The sequence below is a fragment of the Ruditapes philippinarum genome, unplaced genomic scaffold (genome assembly GCF_026571515.1).
Source record: "Ruditapes philippinarum isolate M1 unplaced genomic scaffold, ASM2657151v2 ctg2613_1_1_1_1, whole genome shotgun sequence".
NCBI lineage: Eukaryota > Metazoa > Mollusca > Bivalvia > Venerida > Veneridae > Ruditapes > Ruditapes philippinarum.
In genome coordinates, this window is record NW_026856127.1 from 38,506 (window position 1) to 52,653 (window position 14,148).

The window sequence follows — 14,148 nt, forward strand, 5'->3', positions numbered from 1 at the left end:
TCACTTTTTTTAGCATGTCGAAAAGTCCTTTTTAGATACATGTAGAATTTAAACACACACAAAGAAGCATTTTATTTCTCTCTTCAGAATATTCTGCTTTATACAAACTTATATTCTGATACTTGATTATTTGACATTATTAAGAAATCGTTTTATTTTAGTTATAATTGCTATTGTAACTTAACCATATATTACTGTATTTTTTTTCGCAATTCCCAAGGCAGTGCGATGAAGGGGTGGGGGGGGGGGGGGGGGGCATTCTTCGATTTAAAATGAAGTTGCAAATATATGAGGCCGAATTAATGAATCATACACAAATCTATTAAATTTTACCCATGAAATATGGGGCTGTATTCTATGATAATGCACGAATAACAGAGACACATATATTTGTTATATATTTGGTAATTTTAAGTATGATAAATAAAGTAAAAAGTGTTTATTAAAATGAGCCGTGTCATGACAAAACCAACGTAATGCGTTTGCGACCAGCATGTATCCAGACCAGCCTGCGCATCCGCGCAGTCTGATCAGGATCCATGCTGTTCGCATACAAACAGTAAATATACATAGTAGAGAAACTGGATAGCGAACAAGCATGGATCTGATACACGACTGTGAGGATTCACCGCAGAGCTGGTCCCGGATCCATGCTGGTTCAGAAAAAACACACTTTATGTTGGTTTTGTCGTTGGCGCGGCTTCAAATTTAATTGCTTGGACAATTGAGATTGCTGTTTAAATCCTTTCGTTATTGGAATGATGTTATTTTGTCGCCGGACACGCTGAGTTATAAATCACTTCACTATTGTTTTGATTTCACAAAGTAACAGATGTACACTGAGTAAATATAAGTATACTTCAGGCTATATAAACACGGGAATATATTCATACTGCCTGGCAATTCAACATATACGTCATTTCCGGAACTCGGACCTGTGCTTTTGGTTTTGAAGTAAGTTTTTGCGTTTTATAACATTTTTAATCATTTAATATTTTATAGATTCTACATGTATTTATATTATAATCTTAAAAATTTGCATACTGAACAGTAATCGTATTGTTCCTATTTTTATGATATACTTTAAATGAAATATTGAAAAAATATTGATAAAATAAAATGCGTATATTCATTTTTCGGTATTTTCAACTGTAAAAGATTTATTTTTTCACTGGTGTCTGGCCGGACTAATTCCTTGTTTATTCAGTATCATACACGAAAATTTAAAAGTATAACTATAGTCTTTATGAAATTATATAGTCAACAATAACAGATGATAAAAGGTACTAAATAAACAGAAAAATTCAAGTTTTTCTTTAAAATACAGTGATATGAATATTATCATATTTCACTTGTTGTTTACAATAACATTATACTAGCATCTAAATTAGACCACACATAAAAATCCACTAACTAAACTATTTTTTAATATATACATACCATTCGATGAAAAATAAGTTCTGTAATTTATTTATAAAAAACTTAACATATAATCTATTTTAATTCTTTATTTATTGTATGTATCTTTTTTTCACTATTTTCAAATTTATATTTTTATTTTGAACTTCAAATTTCCAAATAAAAATCACGCAACTCGCTTTTAATTATTATTATTATACAACAATTAGTAGTATTTAAATGAAATACAATATTGCATCGTTTAAAGTAAACTATTCCTATTGGTTGTTCTAGAATAAATAATTTTCTCTGACGAAAATAACGTGACTGAATTTTAAAATACTAACATACCTTTTTTAATCTTTGAAAAGGCTAAATAATATGACATTCTTTAAATAAATTGGAACGAAAAAGTTATTATTCATTATTATCTTTGCCATTTAATTACAAGATAAAGAAAAAGAAATACATAGTCCGAAACATCAACTTCTCGGGGCATTATTTCTTGTAGGGCACTAACAGTTGAAGTGACAATTATTTATACGAGCCTGCATGTGCAAATGGGGACATTGGAGGAACGAGTTGAAGTGCTGATTTGGTGGCGATTTATTATTTATTTATTTATTTATTTATTTTATTTATTTATTTATTTATTTATTTAATTTATTTATTTATTTATTTATTTATTTATTTATTTAAATCAAAGCTTCTTCGGGTGTAGCTAAATGTCATCTATTCTGCTAACCATGTACCATTTTCAGCTCGAAATTACCCCTTGAAAAAATAGGTTGAACAATCTTTTAAAGCAGCATGCCTCCAGATTCAAGCTAATTTTCGTAAAATTATATCACGTGTTTATCAAAAGTAAAATATTGTGAATATCTCGAGAGCAAAAGAAAATAATTTTCACACATTGCACAACAGCTACAATCCACGGTAAATTTTAACCCAAAAGGTAAGTAAAAAATAAGCAAACATAGCCCTAAATTACTGCGATTACGTAACGCAGTAGAAATAATGGTGATTAATACTGCAAATTTTGGTCCTTCATGCGCTTCAATTACATGTATTACTTAAATTTTGAATTCTTTATTACCTTTCTTTAATTTTAGTAATTTTTCTCAGGTTTAATTTCCTTCAAACAGTTTGGCTAATATGGAGGCATGACAAGCTTTAAAGTAATTCGATTTTAGGCTTCTAAGAATATATGGTCCGATGTGGCCGTTCAGTCATTTACATAAAATAAAACGTAAAACTCTATATTTGAATATAAATAGAAGAATTGAAAGAAGCAAAATGACAACTCTATATAATGCCTAGGATCACAAAATAAAAACGGGCGCCGCTGCGTAAATTATACGACATTTTTTTATAAATCGGCAGATTTTTTGATAGTCGTGGACGCCGGGCTGATTTTAAATCTATAACTTGCGTGGTTTACGAATGAAACAGTCGTCGGGCGATTTTTTGCCGAGATGGATTTTACAGAAAGAATTGAAACGGATCAGGCGGTCCGCCGCCCGAATGTCCGTACAGGAGCCTGTGCAATTCTAAAGAGTGAATCGGACGGTTGACGCGTGGACGAGCCGCAGACAATGAACTTCATCAATTTAATGTACATCTCTAGATAAATACGAGCCCTCAGTTGCTAATTATGCCAGGAAGCACACAAGAGTCAGGCACTGCCAAAACAAGGAAGGCAAGGAGTTATGTTCCGTAGGTATGAGTTGCACAGCAACGAGTCACCAACGGCCAGTCATCGAGACCGTAGAGGGCGAAAATTCAAAATCAGACATTCGCATTGACACTTGACAAGAAAACAAAATCATTGTTTTACTAGTATTCAAAAGAAATTCAAGAAAATATACTTTTGAGGCATATTGGCAACTTCTTCAAGCTGAAATTACAAACAAACACAAGCAGCCCGGTCGCCGGATGACAAAACGATGACCGTTATCACCACTTGCTGCTGAATCACACTGAACGATCGTGGGTAACGGGCGATAATCGTTATGGACTACTTAGGCTCTATTCAAGGCACCGGGCGGGGCCCGGCCGATGGTCCGCAACCAGGAGACCCCTTATTAAAAATACGGACTGTTTTAGGTAAGGATAAATAATAAATCGCCCGATCAAAAAATCATTTCGCCCAGGTCGCCCGCACGGAGAAGTGAAACGATGTCCGCTCGAATGAATTTTTATACATCTAGTGACCCCAAAAATTTAATCGAGTCCGGCCGACGACTAGCTTTTAAGTATTACTAAACTCGAAGGCGCCCGCCCGAATAGATGGCAAAATTATCAGCTGTCTGCCAGTCCGATAGTACACTGCGCCGGACGGACGCCGGCCGAGAATATTCGATTTTTTGGAGAAAACAGACCGCCGCCCGGCGCATTTTCTTATTTGTGACCTAAGGCTTAAGCTAGCTAAATGTTATTGCTTCCTCATTAGATCAGGACATTTGGTAGAGTTTCTTTATAAATATCATAGATAAATAAAGAACTGTTTTGAAAGTAAAATTATACTAAATTAGTGGTTGCACATGGTTTTGGAAAAATAAGACACATGAAACTTGTAATACGAAATCATCCTTATATTGAAAAGCCTCCCCTACCTCGTTTCTTAATCGCTTGACCTTAAAAAGTTATGCTTCTTTAATAACAACATGTAGATTGAGTTTTCACCTAACGCTAAAGGTAACTTAATACGTACGGTATAAAGATCACACAGGGGGCTTTAGTACTCCTTTTTGTGCCACCGTTATTTTTTCTTCTTTCTATTTTTTACAGCTGCGCTCGCGTGAAAGAGTAAACATCAGATGTATTTCGAGTATCACCAAAGGTACTTTTATTAACGAAAATTGGACAATAAATGTGCTCCTGAAGGTTTGTAAGATTACATCAAAAATATTAATAATTAATTACTCGGAAAGACCCGGTGGAGACATTTCAACTTCATATGGAATTCCTGATTTTTCATCTTCGTGAAATTCAAGAAATTTTACTTTCTGTTCGAATTCACGTTTTCAATATACTTTAATTCATGACTTCATATCACTCTTGATTGAGTTCACTGGAGTTCCAACTGCACCAATTTCAACTTCGCAATTGTACATCTTGATAAATTCAAAATTTTAACTTTGTGAAATTCAGTTTTTCACATCCCGAATTCAAACGTTTTCAAAACTTCACGAATGCACTTCAAGTTCATTGGATTCATAAGCGTTGAAAAACGTGAATTTAATGAAGTTGAAAATCGTGAAGTTTTCGTGAGATCCGCATGTTGAATAACGTGAATTCAATGAAGTTAACATTGTAAAAATTGTATATAAGATGAAGCCGAGAATATCAAGTGAAGTTAAAACTGTCGCCACAGATCAATAGGTTTTTTTCGAAAATATAACTGTTACTGTTTTTTTTTTATAACTTAGTAATTTAATAAAGATAGCTAAATGTGTGTGTCCTATCTTTGAGATCATTGTTACTCTTGAACGTGGTGGTATTCAACACGGATTTTACACAAGTTAAAAATAAAAACAGAAGTCGTAACTGTGATATGTTTGTGGTAGCTGACACGGACCCGGTCCTATAAGATTTCCAGTTGTTTTTTTGTTTGTTTTGTTTTATTGTTTTGGGTTTTTTGGATTTTTTAAGGAGAGGCAATGCGTATGAAATTTTCCGAGAAATATAAATGAACAGGGAAGGGAGGCAAATATAGCCTTTACTGTGAATGCGTAGAATTTTGAGAAGTATATAATAGAACAAGGGAAGGGAGAAAATACGCTTTATTCCCTCTTATAAAAATTCGTACCTAAAGACATCAGGTTGCGGTTTCGGAATCTGGGACACGATGCATCTTACTAGTTGTTCGCGAGACGGAGGGGTGGGTGTATATTATGAGTCATTTTTGCATTAGTTTCTCTTTAATAGTGCGCTTTGAAAATTTTACAGCGAAACAATTTTAATAGCCAATTATTTACGTTCGTATTTTAGACGCCGATATCGGGACGGATGTAGGAAGGGCGTATGCGACAGATGCGACAGAGAAGACAGATCTGTTGTGAGGACCATCGCTTGTGTATTGGATGATTACTGGACTTTGGAAAAAGACAAAAGTTCTTATTTGAGTAAATATATATGTATCCGAACAATGGTTATTGTCACTCGAAGCATGTTGGTATGTTAACTACTTATGGTCAATTTTAAAGTGGCTTTTGTCTTCTAATGAGTGTGCTGTTTGTTGGGAAATTAAAAAAAAAGTTTAACCTTTTTTTTTAAAGTTTCACACTAAGTAAATCAAACTTTGTGGACTTGACAATTTGCAAAGCACAAGGAAAACACTTATCAAATAGCAAAAAGAAATGCAATTTCTTTTAAATAGCAACTAAACTCCGCACGTTAATGGATAGAAACTTGGTGAAAAAATAGTTAACTTTCGATCTATTGATTGTGAAATATTTGATAAAATTTGATCTAAGGATTCAAAAGCATTTTATTTCTTGTATATTTTTTTGATTTTTTCTTCGCTTTTTTTTCTTTTTTTCTTTTATTCAAACCATTAATTATCATACTTATATTATTCCGCCCATTGAATTTTCGACTTTACCCTTGTTAGTTTTTGGGAGTGCCTGCCTGAACTATTTAACAAGTATGATTAGCAAGACGACATTTCACCTGGAAAAAATACTCTCGTTATTGATGTCAAAGCTGATATATAGATATATATAATTAATCATTGTTTGTATTACTTTTTAAATAAATTTTTAATTGTTTTTAGCTAAAAATCAATCTTAATTAATAATAATAATTAGGGAAAGATGAAGTATGAAAAATATATCAAGTTTCTTCTATAAATACAGGTATCTTATTTTTCATCGGAATATAGGTTTTTGGGGGGTTTTTTGGCCATGAAAAACAAATATTTCACTGAGTGGCAGAAAACCAACGAGTGGAAAATAATGATAATTTTCATACCACAAGATGACATATAACTTGCTCTGGAGTAATTAATAGGAAAAAAGGACTTGAATTTTCTGTTTATTATATATTTTTTCTCTTTTTAACCTAATGAATAGGAAGAAATTTCCCCAGTTAATTTTGTATACTTTGCTGAAATTAGAAGAAAGTAGTCCGGCAAGACATCAGTGAAAAATACGGAAACGTGAGGGTATTTTCTGGCAATTGAAAATATTTATTTTACAATGAAAATACGGAAAATAAAATACGTATTTCATTTTGTCAATTTTTTTTTAATATTTTATTTATAAGTATATAATATATGTTTTTACTTTTCACCTGTAATTGATAAGGCTACACGTTCGGTTTACTCTCTCTTTTTTTTTTCAAACAGGTCGCCTTATATAACAAGGGCCAATCCAGAATACCGACTCTGTGCTGTGATATTCGGGGTGTGGCGGTTTGTTGTAGAATGGGACATACCCGTGAACTCGGAACTTCAAGAATGATTTGAAGAGAGATGCTATCTTTTGATAAACTGTTTAAAGGTGCAAAATATAGACATATGTTAACACTCATTCTTTTTCTATCTCATTTTGTAAGCCCCTATTAATTTGCAATGTTTGTGAGGCTTTTATAAAATATAAAGTATAACTACAGAAACATACAGGAAAGAGTACGATTGATATAATCGTATGTTTGTGCTATTCTGCTGTCCGATTCGAGTGAAAAGCGTTTTAAACGCTTTTCAACTTATGGGCCACTTTTATTTACAACTATTATAACTATTAATTTTGGAAAAAACGGAACAACGCTAATGAAATCTCATGGAATTTTGCACAATAGATTATTAGCAGGCAGATCTACATCAAATAGAGTAATAATTCTCAAAAAAATATTTTCCAGTTCCCGTCATGTCATAAAACCGTCCAGTGGGAGTCTCGCCTTTAAAGTATTAAGACATTTAATTGTCCATATAATGATATATGTCGATATTAATTCTGAAACTTATTTTAAAAATCTGTTTAAAGAGTTCTAGCTTGTGACGGGTTATATAAAATGTTTTATCTTCAAACTTGAATCTGTTTTGGTACAATGTAATATTATTTTGTACTGTTTTGCTATCATCTTAATGAGCCGTGTCATAACAAAACCAACATAATGAGTTTTGCGACCAGCATGGATCCAGACCAGCCTGCCGCATGCCGCTGCAGTCTGATCAGGAGCCATGCTTGTTCGTCTTACAAACCCTATTACAAGTAGAGAAACTGATGCGAACAGCATGAATCCTGATCAGAACTGCGCGGATGCGCAGGCTGGTCTGGGATCCATGCTTGTCGCAAACCCATTATGTTGGTTTTGGTACGTGACGCGGCTCATATATAATTTACTTGGATTGGAATATGCTTATAAGAACAACAATAGGAGGCTTGTTTAATTACCGTTTGCTATTTAGAAATTTCAATAGTATAAGACATAATTTATTAACTGTTTTACGGATAACGTATGCAGCAGTCCTTATACAATTAGTTATATTACATGCTCTTTTCGGTGGAGTTATAGATATATATCGGTGAAATAAAAACTGGTAATTTCACTGTTTGAAACAGTGAAATTATCAAATTGATAATTTCACTGTTTTGAATATTTGAGCCCGTTGCGTAGTTTCAATGAAATACAAGCGTTCACGGTACGTGAATGGCGTCACGTTGTATTATTATGTGGCGCCATTTTCATTTAGTACTAGGTTAAAATGTCTTTTTAAACGTTTTTTTGCATATAATAAAAAGAAAATTTGTCTAGTTTAATGTAAGATCGAAATATATTTCACCTCGTGAACACCAAAAGTTCATATTTCACTCGTGGCTGCGCCACTCGTGAAATATACCTTTTGGTGCTCACTCGGTGAAATATATTCCGATCTTACACTGAACTAAACAAATATCCTCTAATATAGTAATAGTAATAGAAAAAATAGGTTTTTTTCTTTGATATTTTGAAAATTTTCAGACAAAAACCTGAAATGCTATAATTTCATTGTTATTCAATCATAACTTGATTATTTCTTGAATGTTTGCACACCTTTTTACCAAAACACGTCATAATCTTTGCTGTAAAATTTACCATAATAAGATATATACCTGTTTTGCATAAAAATGGCGGCCATATTGGACGCCATCTTGGATTCTGACGCGTTGTGAAAGCAAAATTTTGTTAGATTTGGCTTTTTGTAGGAGAGACTATATATTGACTCTAGTGTAAGTTTCAGATTTGGACAAAACATTTGATTAAATTGCCCTTGGCTCTTAGGCTACTTTGTGTTTGTCCGTGTTCTCAACATAGGATTAAAGAGAAAGTAGCCGTGAATATTAAATTACGTTTTCTTTCCAGAAACAAAAATAATATGTAATAGATGGTGAACAGTTTTTTTACTTGTGACATTTAAAATTAAACATCACCTGGGGAATTCTTGAATGCCCATGTGCAATAACTAAGACCCCATTTCAGGTAAATCAATACTTTGAACAATATATTTTCAGACGACATGGATTAGGTTGGGAAGTTCATTTTTTTTTATAAAAATTGCATTACTTCCTGGTACCGAATTATATTCACAATAAAAAGGGCCGAAAAGCTGCTATGAGATTTTGAATAAAAATAAGAAAAGGCGTTCGTCCAGGCTTATATTCCAATTAATAATTAAAGTAAAAGAGCAACATTGACTGGACAGGTACCTATCTTTGTTCTAACAAATTACTCGTCCGTATATTTAATTTGTTTAAGCAGTAAACACAATCCTTCGTCCCAATGTCCTTATAAACATCATAACTATAAACATTTCACATAATCCTTGACCATCACAGCTAGGCGGTAAAAGAGCAGACGTCGCCGATATTGACAGGCATGATTTTTGTGTTTCGGGGTGTCAATCAATATCGCGTCGGGGTGTCAATCAATATCGCGTGACGAAAGAGGGCAGAGACATCTTGAAAGTGTTCAAAAATAATTTAAAACACTAAGCCGGTTAAAATTTATTAGTACGCATTTACAAAAATAAATTGGTCGCGCGGCTGCGCCGCGCCTGACCAATTTATTTTTGTAAATACGTACTAATAAACTTTAACCTATACTTGAGATCTTTGACATATATACTATATATAACAAGAACAAAGTTATCTTACAATGATTTTTATGCACAATGACCCCGAATGGAATCTTGAAATGCGCATTTACGTCAAAATCATAATCAACAAATATCTAAATACACTGTACGAGTGTATGCGTCACTGCCCTAGTGATTAAGGTATTTGACTTTAAACAGTTTGCCCCTCACCGCTGTGGGTTCGAATTATACCACCACACATCCATGTGAGTTAGCTGTCCATGTCGCATATGGAAAGTCGCTGATTCAATCTATGGAATGCCATGGCTGTCTGATATTGTTCTTTTTCAATTTATTTAACCATTTGGATAATGTATAAGTTCACTTCGACTATATATGAATTGAAAACATCTTCTTAGTTTACCGAAATCTATTATATCAATCCACAGTTGCAATATATGGAACCATGCCGTCAGTGTATGAAACCAAGGTAGCTATATATAAGTTGATTTTATCAATATATGATACCAATTCTTCTATTTATTATATACTTATAAATGAAATATTGAGAAATATTGATGAAATAAAATGCATATTTTCATTTTCCGTATTTTCATTGTAAAAATTTATTTTTCACTGCAGTGAAACATATTTTCCGTATTTTCACTGGTGTCTTGCCGGACTACTTTCTTTTAAATTCTGCCAGTACACAAAATTTAAGGGAAAGTCTTTCAAATTTTATCGCAAAAAAGAGAAAAATGTATATAATAAACAGAAAATTCAAGTTTTTTCTATAAATACATGATTTATTTTCATCTTGTGGCATGAAAATTACCATATTTCACTCGTGGCTACCGCCACTCATGAAATATTTATTTTCACACCACTCGATGAAAATAAATCATGTATTTATAGAAAAAACTTGAATATCCTCTATATATTGTACCAAAGTAGCCATGTATGAAACCGAATTATCAATATATTAATTCATTTTTACAATATATGAAACCATTTTATCAATGTATGGAGCCGAAGTATCAATATATAAATTGATTATCACATTATATGATACCAGATCTTCAATATATGGTAGCAATGTATGGAACCAGATGTCCTTATATGAAACCGAATTATCAATATAAAAATTCATTTTTACAATATATGAAACCATAATCAATGTATGGAACTAGAGTAGCAATATATCAGTTGATTATCATATTATATGATACCAGATCTTCAATATATGGATCATAGATAGTCATGTATGGAACCAGATGCACTAATATGAAACCGAATTATCAATATATTAATTCATTTTTACAATATATGAAACCATAATCAATGTATGGAACCAGAGTAGCAATATATCAGTTGATTATCATATTATATGATACCAGATCTCCAATATATGGATCATAGATAGTCATGTATGGAACCAGATGCACTAATATGAAACCGAATTATCTACAGTCGACTCCACTTATAACGAACTCGCTTATAACGAATTATCGTTAATAGCGAACTAAATCTGACATCCCCGGCCGATTCCTTCTTTATTTTATATTAAATCACATCGCTTAATACGTACTCGCTTATAGCGAATTTTCGGCTATAACGAACCATTTTTCAAGGCCCCAAATGACGGAAAACATTTAAATTTCCTCGGTTATAACAAACTGTAATAATTGAAATATCGGGATGCGCTCGATAAGGATCAGTTCACGAATAACACTATCCGATAATTAAACAATCGAATGATTGCACAGGTTAGTTATGGCTTCAGGGAAAATTTGCATTTCACACCCTCAGTTGATTGATGTAAATGCCCGATAATTGCCAAGTAATCGATTTTTTGTGTTTGCAATATTAACTAAACGATAATAAACAAATAGCAAAAGAAAACAAATGGTAAGAACTTCATAGACAATACATGAATAAATTTATGTACCATGTACATTATATATTGCTCAATAAAATGCCCTGCATTAAATAACCATTAAATAACCGCTGCACTAAAATTCCGGTTACACAGGTGAAGAGTATGGCTTTTTCACGGCATATTTCCCCATCCAAACAAGTCAGAAAATTGTTGCTAATTCGCGTTTAGCGAACATCGGATATAACGAACGATATTTTAATGTCCCAATGACTTCGTTATAACCGGAGTCGACTGTATATATTTATTCAATTTTACAATATATGAAACCATTTCATCGATGTATTGATCAAATATCAATTTATAAGTTGATCCGGCCCTGATGTGGTACCAGTTCTTCAATATATGGTACCAAAGTAGCAATATATGGAACCAGATGTCCTTATATGAAACCGAATTATCAATATATTTAATCGTTTTTACAATATATGAAACCATTTGATCAATGTATATGTTGTTTTTTACATTATATGGCACCAATTTCTCAATATATTGTCATAGGTTGCTAGTATATGAATCCACTTTTCCAATATATGGAACCAAATGAGCAATGCGTGGAACCAAAATGTCATTATACTGACGGGACTTTTTTTAAAAATGCACCGGTAGTACAGTTTCGCGCCAATATTCCTTATTGAACTGTCAAAAATCAGCGTGCTTCGCTGATGGCATACTGCCCATTTTCTAAATAAGGAAATATTTGAATTTAACATCACATTCACTTTGGCTTTAAAATGGGCTGGGCAGGCAAAACTTATCATCGTTATATATGTATGTAAAGTTTCAAAGTCATAATTTAAGCTACTGAGTCTTACCGACCATTAACAAAAACATATTTAAAAAATAAGTTCATCTCGACCTTTACCTTTGATAAAAAATGAGCATGGCCAGTAGGACACATAAAGATTAATCTACTCACAAAAGTCAAATAATTATTGATTTCATGAAAAAGTGTATGCATTGTAATTACAGAACCCAGTGACCTTGGCCTTTGACTTGTTGACTTGTTGACCATATATTGAAGAATTGGTATCATAATTTTAATGTAATAACCAACTTATATATTTCTATAGGCTATTTTGGTTCCATATAATGAAAATTGCTCTTATAGAATGTAACATCAACTTATATTCTGCTACTTTGGTTCCATACATTAATAAAATGGTTTCATATATTGTAATCAAAGCACTGAATGTACTGATCGGGAGGCTATGACAGAATGTTCCAGACTTATAGTTTCTTTTATTTTTGCTTCAAATGTGCTGTTATTTCAATTATTACCAAAATAAGAAGATATGCACATTGTGTCATTTATCCATACTGTTGTGTTCAACCATTCATATATATGGTTAATATGGTTGACTATTCATTTTGTTAATATTCCAGAACATTTCATTGAGGTCTACATTCGGACTGCTAATCCTGCAAATTTTGAAAAACCTAAACTGTCAATAATAATTAAATGACATACCAGAAAGTATGACGACTGTTCATTATAAGATAACAATAACATTTTACAACTGACTGTTCCTTATCAAAATATTCTAGGACTGTTCATCATAAATACTTAATGTCATTTTAATATCATTCAATGATAATAACAACTGCAAGTTATGCAACATTTTTTATTGAACATAAAAATTATACATGTTTACATGTCATGTACCATAATTGAGATCAATAAGATACTGTCTTGTGATGAGTATTAATATCGATGCTCTACGGACAGAAAGATGTCTTCTTCCGAAGCAAATCTGGAATAAAATCACGTTTCAGAAAATTATTCCCATTTCATTACTCGTCGCTGACTTTGACGGCTTCGGATATTTATTAAAACTAAATATTTCTTGAAAAAATACATATCTACAAAGCTTATTCAAAGTTGAATCAACCTAAGTGAAAATTGATCAGGACGTGATATCTTCTTTTTTTTACCGCCAACACTCAACCAACTTATGGTAGTTAATAGATAGATTCTACATGTATTTTTTAAACCTCACTAGCTTGAAATATAACTGCGGAAATTCTATTGTTAACAGGGTGTGCGGTTATTACGTAGGGTTTTCCCTGTCGACCATTTCCCGCAAATAGATGAGAACATCGAAGCGTCAGTGCTATGAATGGTGTTATAATTTATAAATAGCGTGTTTTGGAAGTTTTTTGTTGAAACTTCTCCAAATCCCTCCAGAGGCGTGCACGTCGCGGAGAATGCACACGGCAGGTCAAGGTCAAGTCATCTCAAGTACCAGAGGTGATTGGTTGTCCTTTCGTGACTTACTCTGGAGGTTTGGCGCTAATGAATGCCGTTTTTGTTGTCGTTAGTCAGGAAGTTGATGCCTTGCCAGTATTGTCGTCTCCTTTACCACCAACGAACGAAGAATGGGCTACCAGGAAGATTCGGCTTGAAAAAGACGTCCTCGATTCTATAATCTCGGACATATGGTTATTCCGGCCCCGAGTATAAATAAACTTAAAACACACACACTTTTGTTGAAAACAAAACAAAAAAACAACAACACATTTTCTGTAGTATTTTTTCAAGTGTTGTAAAATGAATACGAAATTCCTCTTATGCCGCCGATTATTTTTAGAACATAAACATATAAGTTTTTTTATTTGATTTATTCAAATAAACATTAATCACTTCAGCGCCCGCAAATATCGTTTTCAAATTAAAGTTTCGTAAGATATGTTGATGAATTCCCGATGCTAAACTGTAAGTCATTCGTATATATATATATGCGTTTTTTGTTGT